Source organism: Stenella coeruleoalba, assembly GCF_951394435.1.
Source record: "Stenella coeruleoalba genome assembly, chromosome: 3".
NCBI classification, from domain to species: Eukaryota; Metazoa; Chordata; class Mammalia; order Artiodactyla; family Delphinidae; genus Stenella; species Stenella coeruleoalba.
In genome coordinates this window covers 67,304,707-67,317,313 of record NC_137148.1, presented here as the reverse complement: position 1 = coordinate 67,317,313, position 12,607 = coordinate 67,304,707, and positions in this window count along the sequence as shown.

The window sequence follows — 12,607 nt, the reverse complement described above, 5'->3', positions numbered from 1 at the left end:
TGTAAATAGCACATTTTATCCTTATAGAAGATTGATTTTAGTCAACACTTAAACACTTTTATCATTAAGTCTTAAAATGATATTTTGAGTCTATGTATTAAACAGCAACTACATAGTCCTGTCATATCTTTCATTCCATAATGATTTACTTACCATCAACACAACTGTGCAGTAGGGCCAAATTTTACTTTTACAACACAAGGAACCAAAATCTAGATGAATTATTGCTTTTATAAAATGCAACCCTGTGGCCAAGGAAAAGGAAATACAACCTCATTACAAACCACTTCAGATTTACTCACTTTAAAGCAGCCCATGGATCTACACTTTTTTTTTGTTTCACATAGATACAAGGAACATAATAGAAAGAAGTAACAAGACTGCTACAAATATCAAAACAACCAAATATGTAATAAGACCGCCTATTATTTGTATCAAGGTTTTAACCTGATCAAGTTATTTAACCTAATGTCAATTTCATTACCTGTTACATGGACATAAAAAAATCTCCATCTTAAAAATGATCAAATGTGATTATGTATATTGAGCCTAGGGTAAAGAAAAAGCAAAATACAAATATTATCTATTATTATTTCACATCCAAGTTCTTCCAGCAGTTGGTTAGCTATTATTCTTACATTATGTACAGATTTTATATATTTTCCAGGTTTTACTTTCATTATATACTGTGAAAGATTTTATTATTCCCCACTATTTGCACCCCCTTTACTCGTAGTAGGATTATACATCCTATTTATTGCCATGTGGCAAGCAATGCATTCTTTATCATCCTCACTTGTGACAAGAAGCTTGGGCATGTGACTTACCTTGGCCAATGAATGTGAACAAGGTGACAGTGGATCCTTTTCCAGCAGACACTTTAAGAGCCATTATGTTCTTATGTTGCCTTCTTGCTCTTTACCTTCTGTTATAATTAGAGCATATCCTATTGGGAACTGTTCATTCAGCCTAGATCCTGGAATAAAAAATACATAAATTAATTACTTAAAAAAAAAGAGCAAGGAGCAGTAGTGCAAACACCATTGAACCCTACATTTAACATGAGCAAGAAATAAATCCTTTTGCTTTAAGCTGTGGTGACACTATAATTTATCAGCCAGACTAGGAATTGTTTGAGAAAGAATGGTGTCCTATTAATAATTATAGCAAGACTGTAGACATAACACAGACAGTCCGGGGCAAACAGGAAGAATGTGCAGCTTAGCTACATAAACAAGAGTGTGAAAGTTCTGTGAGGCATATTACAAAAAAGCTATTACTCCCAATCTTCTCTATCCTTGCACCCTTTCCCAATAAGGCCTTTATCATGATTTATCTACCAACAGTATCTGCTAATATTATTTGGATTCTATAAATAGTTTTCTGTCTTGAATAGACGTATTATGGTCGATTTTCATTTCCTGTATACATTTCCCCCTGGATTTAATTATCATTTATAAACTTCTGTTTGCTTTTTTATGAACATGGCACTAATTCAACTCCCAACTCTCTTCCAGTTGTCTAAATCTCTTGTCTATTTTACTGTGCATCAAAAATATTCCCATTTAATTTCCTTGAATAACGTGAAAATTTTTGAAGAACTCCAAGAGGTTTTTTTACTTTCTATAGACTGAACTACATGTCCTCTAAATCTGGTATGCATTTGTCATCATTTTCCCTTCACCAGTATCTCATGTATTCTTTCATATTCCTTCATTTATTTCTCTCCTGAAATGGATTTCTGTTTTATGGAGTTTTTTTCTGTCTAGGTTTACTGCCTTGTTTCAGTTGAAGCACATGCCTGTCTGAAAATATTTTCATTCTAGCTTCAATAATAATTAATGTTAAGCTAAGTGAAGAGTTTTACTTAGACATCATTTTCTACAAAATGTTTTTAAATTATTTTTCTGTTGCATTAACTTGCAATGCTGTATTGAGAACTTTAAAGCCATTATTATCCCTAACATTTTGTATGTGGGCTGTCTAGTCCCTCCTCTTAGAAGCTTGCAGAATCTTTGTCCCCAGAAAAATAAGATGCTGCATGCTTTGGTGTGGATGTATTTTCATTCACTATGCTGGCCTGTTGTTGTTTGCTTTTAAATATTTATTTTATTTTTTTCCTCTCATCTATTTTCTTGGTTCAGTAAGTCAAAGTTAACTGAAGCTAAATGTTGTGATGATTGAAGTCAACCATGCCAACAATAAAAACTCATCTAAGCTGCTAATCTCTAGCAGTCAGGGGAGCCAGAACAGAGAGAGCCTCTGTGCTCTATTCTTCACCTCTTTATTCAAAAGAGATGATATGTGCTATTGCCTCTAGTTAGGAATAGGCAACCTATGGAGAAGATATCAAACTCCAGATACTAGCAAAATGTGCCCCAGAGTATATTCTACTCTGTCCATTGAGATAAGTTATTCCTCTTTCTTTCTGGATGATACACTAAAGAAGACAAGGTCAATATTATTTAATCCAATACTTTTATTTTATGGGGAGGAATATATTGTCCACATCCTTTAAAAAAAAAAGGGTTATTATAAAAGCCCATGCTGCGTAACAGATTTGATGTTTGAAAAACAACACCAGAACAAACAAATAGACAAATGTTAAAATAGGGATGGAAGATCAAAACACATATTAATAAATAAGAAATAATATTCAAACCAGAAATCTAGTATAAAAATGATTTTTGAATTTAGCACAGACATACTTCATTTTATTGTGTTTTGCTTTGTTGTGCTTTGCAGATACTGTGGGTTTTTTTTTTTACAAATTGAGGGTTTGTGGCAACTGTGCATCTAACGAATCTATTGGCACTCTTTTTCCAACAACATTTGCTCACTTGATGTCTCTGTGTTACATTTTGGTAATTCTAGAAATATTTCAAACTTTTTCATTATTATTATATCTGTTACAGTGATCTGTGATCAGAGATCTTTGATGTTATTGTTGCAAAAAATTATGACATGCTGAAGGCTCAGGTGATGGTTAGCATTTTGATGTCTTTCTTCACTATGCAAAAAAGCTGTTTAGTTTTATGTAGTCCCATTTGTTTATTTTTGCTTTTGTTTCCCTTGCCTGAGGAGGCATATCAAAAAATCCTGCTAGGATTGATGTCAAAGATCTGCTTACATTTTCTTCTAGGAGATATATAGTTTCAGATCTTACATTTAACTGTTTAATCCATTTTGAGTTTATTTTTGTATATGGTGTAAGAAAACATTTTAGTTTCATTCTGTTGCATGTAGCTTTCCAATTCTCCCAACACCATTTATTGAAGAGGCTGTCTTTTCCCCACTGTGTAGCCTTGTCTTTTTTGTTATAGATTCATTGACCATGTAAGTGTGGATTCATTTCTGGGATCTCTATTCTGTTCCATTGACCCTTGTTTCTGGTTTTGTACCAATACCATACTGTTTGGATTACTGTAGCTTTTTAGTATAGTTTGAAATCAGGGAGAATGATGCCTCCCACCTTTATTATTTTTTCTCAAGATTGCTTGGTTATTTGGGATCTTTTGTGGTTATGTAAAAATTTGGGGATTATATGTTGTATACTCTGAAAAATGCCGTTAGTATTTTGATAGGGATTGCGTTGAATCTATAGACTACTTTAGGTGGTATGGACATTTTAACAGTATTCATTCTTTCAATCCATGAGCACAGTATTCATTTCCACTTATTTGTGTCATCTTCAATTTCTTTCATCAATGTCATTGTTTTCAGTACTGGTCTTTCAGCTCCTTGGCTCAATTTATTTATTCTTTATGATGCAATTGTGAATGGGATTGTTTCCTTAATTTCACTTTCTGATAGATCATTATTAAGGTATAGATATTCAACTTATTTCTGTGTATTAATTTTGTATCCTACCACTTACCAAATTCGTTGATGAGCTGTAGTAGTTTTCTGGTGGCATCTTTAGGATTTTTCTATGTATTGTATCATGTCATCTGAAAACAGTGACAGTTTTACTTCTTCCTTTTCAATTTGATTTCTTTTTCTTGTCTGATTGCTGTGGCTAGGACTTCCAATACTATGTTGATTAAAAGTGGCAAGTTGCCATCCTTGTCTTGTTGCTGATCATAGAGTAAATGCTTTCAGCTTTTCACCAATGAGAAGTTAGCTGTGGGTTTTTCATATATGGCCTTTATTATGTTGAGGTAGTTTCCCTTTATACCAGTTTTGTTGAGAGTTATTGTCATAAACGGATGTTGAATTTTGTCAAAAACTTTTTTCTTTACCCATTGACATAATCATATGATTTTTATCTTTTGTTTTGTTAACGTGGTATATAACATTGATTTGCAGATATTGAACTATCCTTGCATCCCTGGGGTAAATCCCATTTGGTCATGATGTATGATCCTTTTTATATATTGTTAAACTCAGTTTGCTAATATTTGTTGAGGATTTTTGCATCTATATTCATCAGTGATATTGGCCTATAATTTTCTCTTTGTAGTGTCTGTCTGGTTTTGATATCAAGGTAATTCTGGCTTTGTAAAATGAGTTTGGAAGTGTTACTTTCTCTTCATTTTTTGTAATAGCTTGAGGAAAATTGGTATTGAGGTTTCTTTAAATGTTTGATAGAATTCATCTGTGAAGTCAACTGGTTCTGGACGTTCATTACTTGGAAGTTTTTTTTAATTACTGATTCAATTATATTACATAATTAACATCATCAGATTTTATATTTCTTAATGATTCAGTGTTAGAATATTGTATGTTTCTAGGAATTTATCAGTTCCTTCTAGGTCGTTCAATTTGTTGTTGTATAATTGTTTGCAGTGACCTCTTATGATCCATTGTATTTCTGTGGTATTGTTTGTAACTTCTCTTTTATTTCTGCTTTTCTTTATTTGAGCCCTTTCTCTTTTAATCTTGATGAAAAAAAAAGGGCGATGGCTAAAAGTTTATTGATTTTGCTTATCCTTTCAAAGAACCAGGCTTAGTTTTCTTGATCTTTTCTATTATTTCTTTAGTCTCTATTTCATTTATCTCCTCTCTGCTCTTTATTATTTCCTTCTTCTAACTTTAGATTTGTCCTTATTTTTCTAGTTTCTTTGGGTATAAGGTTAGATTTTTTGTTTTTTTGTTTGTTTGGTTGCTCTTTTTTGTTTCCTGAGGTTGGACTGTATCGGTAAAAAATTTTCCTCTTTAACTGCCTTTGTTGTGTCTGATAGATTTGGACTGTTGTGTTTCCATATTCATTTTCTCAAGGTATTTTTTAAAATTTCCACTTTAATTTCTTCAGTGACTCATTGGTTGTTTGGTGTTATGTTCTTTAGACTTCACGTCTTTGTGGGTTTTTTCCAGTTTTTTTTTTTTTTTTTTTTTTGGTAGCTATTTCTAGCTTCATACCATTATGGTCAGAAAAGATGCTTTATATGATGACAATCTTCTTAAATTTATTGAGACTTGTTTTGTGGCCTAATTTGTGCTCTACTCCAGAGAATTTTTATGTGCACTTGAAAAGAATGTGTATTCTGCTGTTTGGGGGTGGAATGTTCTATTAATTTTATTTGGTCTAACATCATTTAAGACCAGTGTTTCCTCATTGATTTTTCATCTGGATGATCTATCAGTTGATAAAAGTCGGGTGTTAAAGTATCCTACTATTACTGTATTACAGTCAACCTCCCTTTATACCTGTTAATATTTGCTTTATGTATTTTGGTGCTATGTTGGATGCATATATATTTACAAGTGTTATATCTTCTTGTTGGATTGATCCCTTTATCATTTATGTAATACCCTTCTTTGTTTCTTATTAACAGTGTTTGATTTGAAGTCTATTTTGTCTGATATAAGTATTACTACCCTAACTTTCTTTTTGTTTCTGTTTTTATGGAATATCTTTTGCTACCTCCTCACTTTCAGTCTGTGTGTGTCTGTAGACCTGGATTGAGTCTCTTGTATATATAGGTATATACTTATTGCCATTTTGTGAATTGTTTTGTTTGTTTTCATTGTTCTCTGTTCCTTTCTTTTGTTCTCTACCTTGTTGATTTGATGACTGTCTTTAGATTTATATCTGTATTCCTTTCTCTTTATTTTTATATATCTATATTCAGTTTTTGGTTTGTGGTTACCATGAAGTTCTGATAAGACAACCTGTGTATATAGCAGTCTATTTTAAGTTGCTTAAGTTTGGGCATATTCAAAAAGCACTACCTTATTATTGCCCCCAACATTTTTTTTTTGACATCATATTTTACATCTTTAATTTTGTGTATCCCTTAACTAATTATTGTAGATATGTATAAGATTTTACTAGTGTTGTCTTTTACTCTTTATACTGTAGCTATACAGGTGATCAATCCAGTACCTTTATTGTATGTTTGCCTTAATAGTCAGATATTTTCTTTCATAATTTTCATATACCTAATTATGGTCTTTTCTGTTTAAAAAAGCCCCTTTAATATTTCTTGTGAGGTTGGTTTAATGATGATGAAATGCTTTAGCTTGCTTGTCTGCAAAACTCTATCTCTCTTTTAATTCTGAGTGATAACCTTGCCAGACAGACTGATTATGTTTTTCCCTTTCAGTATTTTGAATATATCATGAAACTTTCTTTTGCCTGTAAGGTTTCTGCTGAAAAGTCAGCTGATTATCTTATGAGGGCTCTTCTGTATGTAACTAGTTGTTTTTCTCTTGCTGCTTTTAAGATTTTCTCTTTAACTTTTGACATTTTAATTATAATGTGTTTTGGTGTAGGTTTCTTTGGATTTATCTTTTTGGTATTCTCTGTGCTTCCAAGACCTGGATGTCTGTTTCCTTTACCAGGATAGGGAAGTTTTCAGTCATTATTTCTTCAGATAGGTTTTCTGTCCCTTTCTTTCTATCTCTTCTCCTTCTGGGTCTCTTATAATGCAGATGTTTCTTAGTAAGCTTGATGTTGTCCAAGAGGTCCCTTAGACTACCTTCATTTTTTTTTTCTTTTTGCTGTTATGATTGGGTGATTTCCACTAGCCTCTCTTCCAAACCACTGTTCCATTCTTCTGCATCATCTGCTGTTGGTTCCCTCTAGTATATTTTTCACTTTAGTTATCATATTCTCCAGCACTGATTGGTTCTTTTTTATACTTTCTCTCTTTGCTGAAGTTCTCATTGCGTTCCTCCATTTCTGTCCTGAGTTTGGTGAGCATCTTTATGACCATTCCTTTGAACTCTTTATCTGGAAGATTGCTTATTGCCATTTTGTTTTGTTCTTTTTCTGAGGTTTTGTCTTGTTCTGTTGTTTGGGGCATTTTCCTTTGTCTCCTCATTTTTCCTAACTTTCTGTGTTTGCTCCTATGTATTAGGTAGATCCACTACATTCCCGGGTCTTGAAAGAGTAGCTTTGTGTACAAGGTGTCCTGCGAGGCCCAGTAGGGCGGTTCCCCTCTAGCCCCTGGAGGCAGGTGTTCGAGGAGGGTCCCCTGTGTGAGTTGCATGTGCCCTCCTGTTGTGGCTAGACCACAGTTGCTATGGGCATGCTAGTATGTGGTACTGACCCCCAGTGCATCTGACTGTAAGGCCTAGCTGCAACTGATGTGCCAGTTCAGCCCCTAGGGGGAAGCCAATTTGAGGAGATGTCAATGCTGGCCGAAGGCACCTGCCAGGAGTGGTGGGGTGGAGTGCTGCTTTTGAGGGTTTCTGCTGCAGGGCAAGGGTGCCTGCCTGGCCTGACAGGATGGGGGTCTGCTTTGGAGGAGCACAGGCTGGGTGCTTTCACAGGTGAACATGGGATGAGATGAGTAGTACATAAGTTAGATGAGAAGAGTTGGAAATGGTGCCTACCAGCATCAAGTCAGCTAGGTAGAGAATGAGCCAGAAACAAAACAAACAAAAAAAAGGGCACCTGATAATTCATTTGTAGCCAGAGAAAGTTGCAATAGATACCTGCCCCTTGTTCAAAAGCCCTAAAATTAGTCAGTGAATCGCCTTCACTTCCGACCCACATGCCTTTGAAATTGCTACCTCTGCGCTGGGATTTAGAGTGTGTGAGACTTTTTACGTGCCCTTTAAGAGCAGATTCTCAGTTTCCTACAGCATTCTAGTTTTCCCAGATATAAGCCCTACTGGTTTTCAAAGCCAAACATTATGGGAGCTCATCTTCCCACTGCAGGTCTCCCCAGGGCTAGAGAGCTCAATGTGGGACCCAGAGCCCTCACTCCTCAGAGAAGACTTTTAAGGTTGTGAAATTCCTCCTGCCTGTGGTACACAGTGCTGAGGGTGTGGGTCCCACCTAGATTGTGTCTCTACCCTCCTACCCATCTCAGCGTGGCTTTTTCTTTTTATCCTTAGTTGCAGAAAATCTTTTCTGGTAGACTTCAGGTCATTTTCAGAGATGTATTAATAGATGCTCTATATATAGTTGTAATTTTGCTTTTTCATGGCAAGAGGCAAGCCCAGGATCTTCCTACTCCACCATCTTGTCTTACTTGGTCAGTTTCTTTTCACAAATGCAGATATGAATGAAGTATGAGATATATGGAGAAAATGGAGAAAAATATTTGAGTCAGATTAAAAAGTAAATGTAAAAGCCCCGAGTGGGGCATTGTTTGGAATGTGCAAAGAACAACAATAAAGTTGATAAAGATACAGCTCCGGAGTGGATGAGAGTAGTGGGGATGAGGTAAGAAGTAAACGGGCTCAACCATGTGAGATCAACTAAGCCTCTTTTGGGACTTCAACCTTTACTGCTCTTGATGTGAGATATACAGTGAAGGTTTTTGAAAAGAGTCAAAATGATCTTCTTTAACAATTTTACAGAATTACTCTGAGTGATATGTTGAGAATAGAGTGTAGAGGGAGCAAGCATTGAAATAGGGATATCGACTGGGTACATATTATAATAATCTAAATGAAGAGTGATGGTGGCTAGGACCAGGGTGGCAGCTATGAAAAAGTGAGAAATGGACAAATTTTATATGTTTTTTAGAGAATTGATGTACCAGTATATATTGATCAGTTGGATGTGAGGTATGTGAGAAATAGAGTCAGGGATGACTCCAAAGTTTGGGACCTAGGCAGTTGGAAGGGTATAGTTACCATTCACTGCTTTGGTAAATATTGTGGGGAGAAGATTGTTGGGGGGAAAGAAATCAAGATTCTAAAATATCTCTTAAATTTTAAAGTGGAAATGTAGATGAGACAATGTGATTGAACTCAAAGGAGAAATTGACATGATATCGGCAGTCAACTTGATGAAGAATTTCAAAAGGTAACAGCAAAAGAATGCAGATGGCCTAGAGTCTCAAAACAGACAGTGTCACCACTAAGGTCACACAGGTGGATTATCAGCAGTCACGTCAAAAGAGAGCAGATGGCAAGGCAAAAAACAGGGAAATAATGGACAAAGCAGGACTGCTTGGTTCAATAGGGGCCTAGGAAGGATGATGACTGAGATCCTGCCACTTGGCAGGTAAGAAGGGACAAATTAACAAAGTGAGCTTTTCAAAGTTCTTCATCTTAGATGATTGATATTTGTTCTAATGGTCATTGGGCTCAATTTATAATATCAAAAATGTAAAATAACTCCAAATATTCCAGAATAGGTGATAGACAAGATCAATTATAGTATAATCACAGGAACATTAATATTTTATGACATGTAAAAAGGTTCATGAGTCTTGATGTCCTCACAGAACAACCAGGCCTGTTCAGGAACAGGTGTAAGAACCTCTAGGCAATTACTGGAAATGTTAAGAAAGAGCAATATTAAATACTAGACTTCCTACAGTCAGGTAGCTGAGCTGCTCAGAGCTGTTGAAATCTGCTTGTTTAGTATTACTACATTGACAAACATGACCTGATAGGGCATATGGGTTAACCATTTAAATAGGAAGTTATTGATCAGTCATGATGGCATAAACCTATATATCATATATTGTTTGGGCCATGGAGTTAGCAGGACTGTCTCCCCTAAAGTCTACTTTAAGAGGAAAATTACTTCCTTGGTCCATATAAGGTTTTGGAATTGAGGAAGACATTACTCCAACTAAAAGTCCTTATACCTAGATCTTGAAATTAATTTTTGGTGTAGAACCAGAAATATAGACAGCACAAAATTAAGCAGAACAAATTTAAGGAGGAAATACAATTTGCTTTAGATATGCACATTGATTGATTTATGAATGGAATTAAGTTTTGCTTCTGTCTTCTGTTATTGTCTTCTTTTATCTGTGCACATAATATATATTGTTCAAAAGACTGAAAACAAGGCAGTTTCTTAGAGATAAGACTGAGTTCTCAATAGAGTTTGTAGCCAAATTGTGGTTAAGCAGAAGGAAAACTCAGTTGGGAAGTTCCATTATGGAGAAAGTTTCTGTTTTAAAATCCTTGGAAATGGTCAGTACCCTGCGGGAATACTAGTTGACCGAGGTTGGCTTCAGTTCCCCTAAGAGAGGTGTGCAGAGAAGAGAATAGAACCTTCTACAAGCATACTTCTATTACAAAGGAATTTTCCCTGAAGGTTGCATGGCCAAAGTAAGAGATGAGTTTTTTTTTTTTTTAAAACATCTTTATTGGAGTATAATTGCTTTACAATGGTATGTTAGTTTCAGCTTCACAACAAAATGAATCAGTTATATATATACACATGTTCCCATATCTCTTCCCGCTTGCGTCTCCCTCCCTCCCACCCTCCTTATCCCACCCCTCCAGGCAGTCACAAGGCACCAAGCTGATCTCCCTGTGCTATACGGCTGCTTATCTCTTGCAAATTACTGAATTATTGTAATATACAAATATTAGCTGTAACTAATACTACTGTTGTTATTAATGTTCCATAAAAATGGGAAAAAAAATCTTGACGTGCAAAAGACTTCTGGGTAAAGTTAGATATTTTATTTAATTTATGGTTCAAATGATACACTAAGACATGATATCAGAAATCTGGTTTTGACCATTCCAACAACTCTAGAGAGCTTAATGGGAGAGTAAAACTCCTTTCCTTCCTTTCTCCCCCAGGATGAGCTTGCGTTACATTCAATCATTTATCCAATCATTCATACATGCAAAAGATATTTATTATACACCAACTGTGTGTCAAGCACTATTGGATATTAGTGAATCAAAAACATTTCTTAAAGAGAGAGCCTGAGGTTAAAACTTATAAGGATATAATTCCCCCAAACAGAGGAGCTTGGACAGAGAACTAGAAATTTTTTGCAGAAACATGCATGGTTAATCAGAGAAGATGCTCTATTTCCTTCAAAAGATTTGTGGGTATCACACAGAACAAGCAACAGACAAGCTCTAACCAAGTGCCCCCTGTCCCCCTGCTTCACTTCCATTGCACCTCTATCCTTGATAATAAACAGTGGCAATGAGATGATATTCCAGTGTATACAGATGTTTGTATTTTCCAGGAAGGACCTAAACAAAACAACAAATAAGACAAATTTTATTTTGCTACTCTCCCAGTTTCTTTCCTTTGGAACAACCTCTCCATCCCAAATTTTATTTTCCTCTATCCTTTCCCTTTATGGTAAATTTGATATCTCCAACTGCCCGCATTATGGTGCCTCCCTTTGGCCCTTCCTTTCAGAATTTTAATCTAGCATTGTTACTTATTCCTCTCTGAAAAACATGTTTTCTTTCTCAGAATGACAGTTTTAGATGTTAGATCATGTAATTAAATCAAACCACTTTTAATGTAGTAATTTACTAGTCTGGATGATCACTAAGTCAGCTCGAAACTAAAATTATTATGTATTCACAGCATCAACCCCAGCAGCAATTAATATGAACCTCTGGAGGTGAAGCTTAGGAAATCAGAGCTAAAAAGATGTTTCTTAATGCAACCTGGCCCATAAATTGATTTTGGGGTGCATTTGCTTTACCATTAAGGAGTAGTGGCAGAAGCAAGAATGTCAGAGTGAAGCAGAAGGGCCTAAAGGTAAAGTCTCTGGCTGGTTAAAGCTAATTATAGAGACCTAGTTTCCCTAATGAGTGAGGCAGAATTCTCCACCATGCTTCTGTTACTTCTTCTGACTTCCTGCATAGAATTTCTTCCTGACTTTTTTGATTTTTCTCTGTACTTAAAATTTCAGATCAAGCCAATCCTTCCATGAAGGCTTTGAAAACTATGCATGACCTTGATTTCTATTTGAATATTTTCTACCTCCTTGAACCCTTTGAAGGCTAAATATGTGAGTTGAGGAAACAGAGGGGAGATCATGAAACTTCTCTGGGCAAGAAAGAAATAAGAATTCTAGTATAAAAGACAGAAGAGGAGGAAGAAGAAAACAGTTCATGGAGAGCAGAGAGAGGGTCGAGCAGTTTAGAAGCAGACTAGAGCCTAATTCCAGGGAAATGTTGCTCAGGATAAAAATGAAAAATATTCAAATTAAGTTGTTTATTACATTTTGATGTTTTTCTTCCATCTTCTCAAATCTTCAAGAATTTGGCTGCACACACACAAATGTTCTGTGAAGAAATCAAGGAAAAGAGAGACCATGTTTTATTTCTGAAGCTCAGACTTGGGGAATCAGAGTCAATTTGAATATGCATGACAGACTCCCTTCTTCTGTCATAGGATACTTGTCAGTTATTAAACCTCTTAGTTTGCTACCGGTGTAGGCAGTTGGCTCATGAGCAAAATGTAACTTTCTATAAT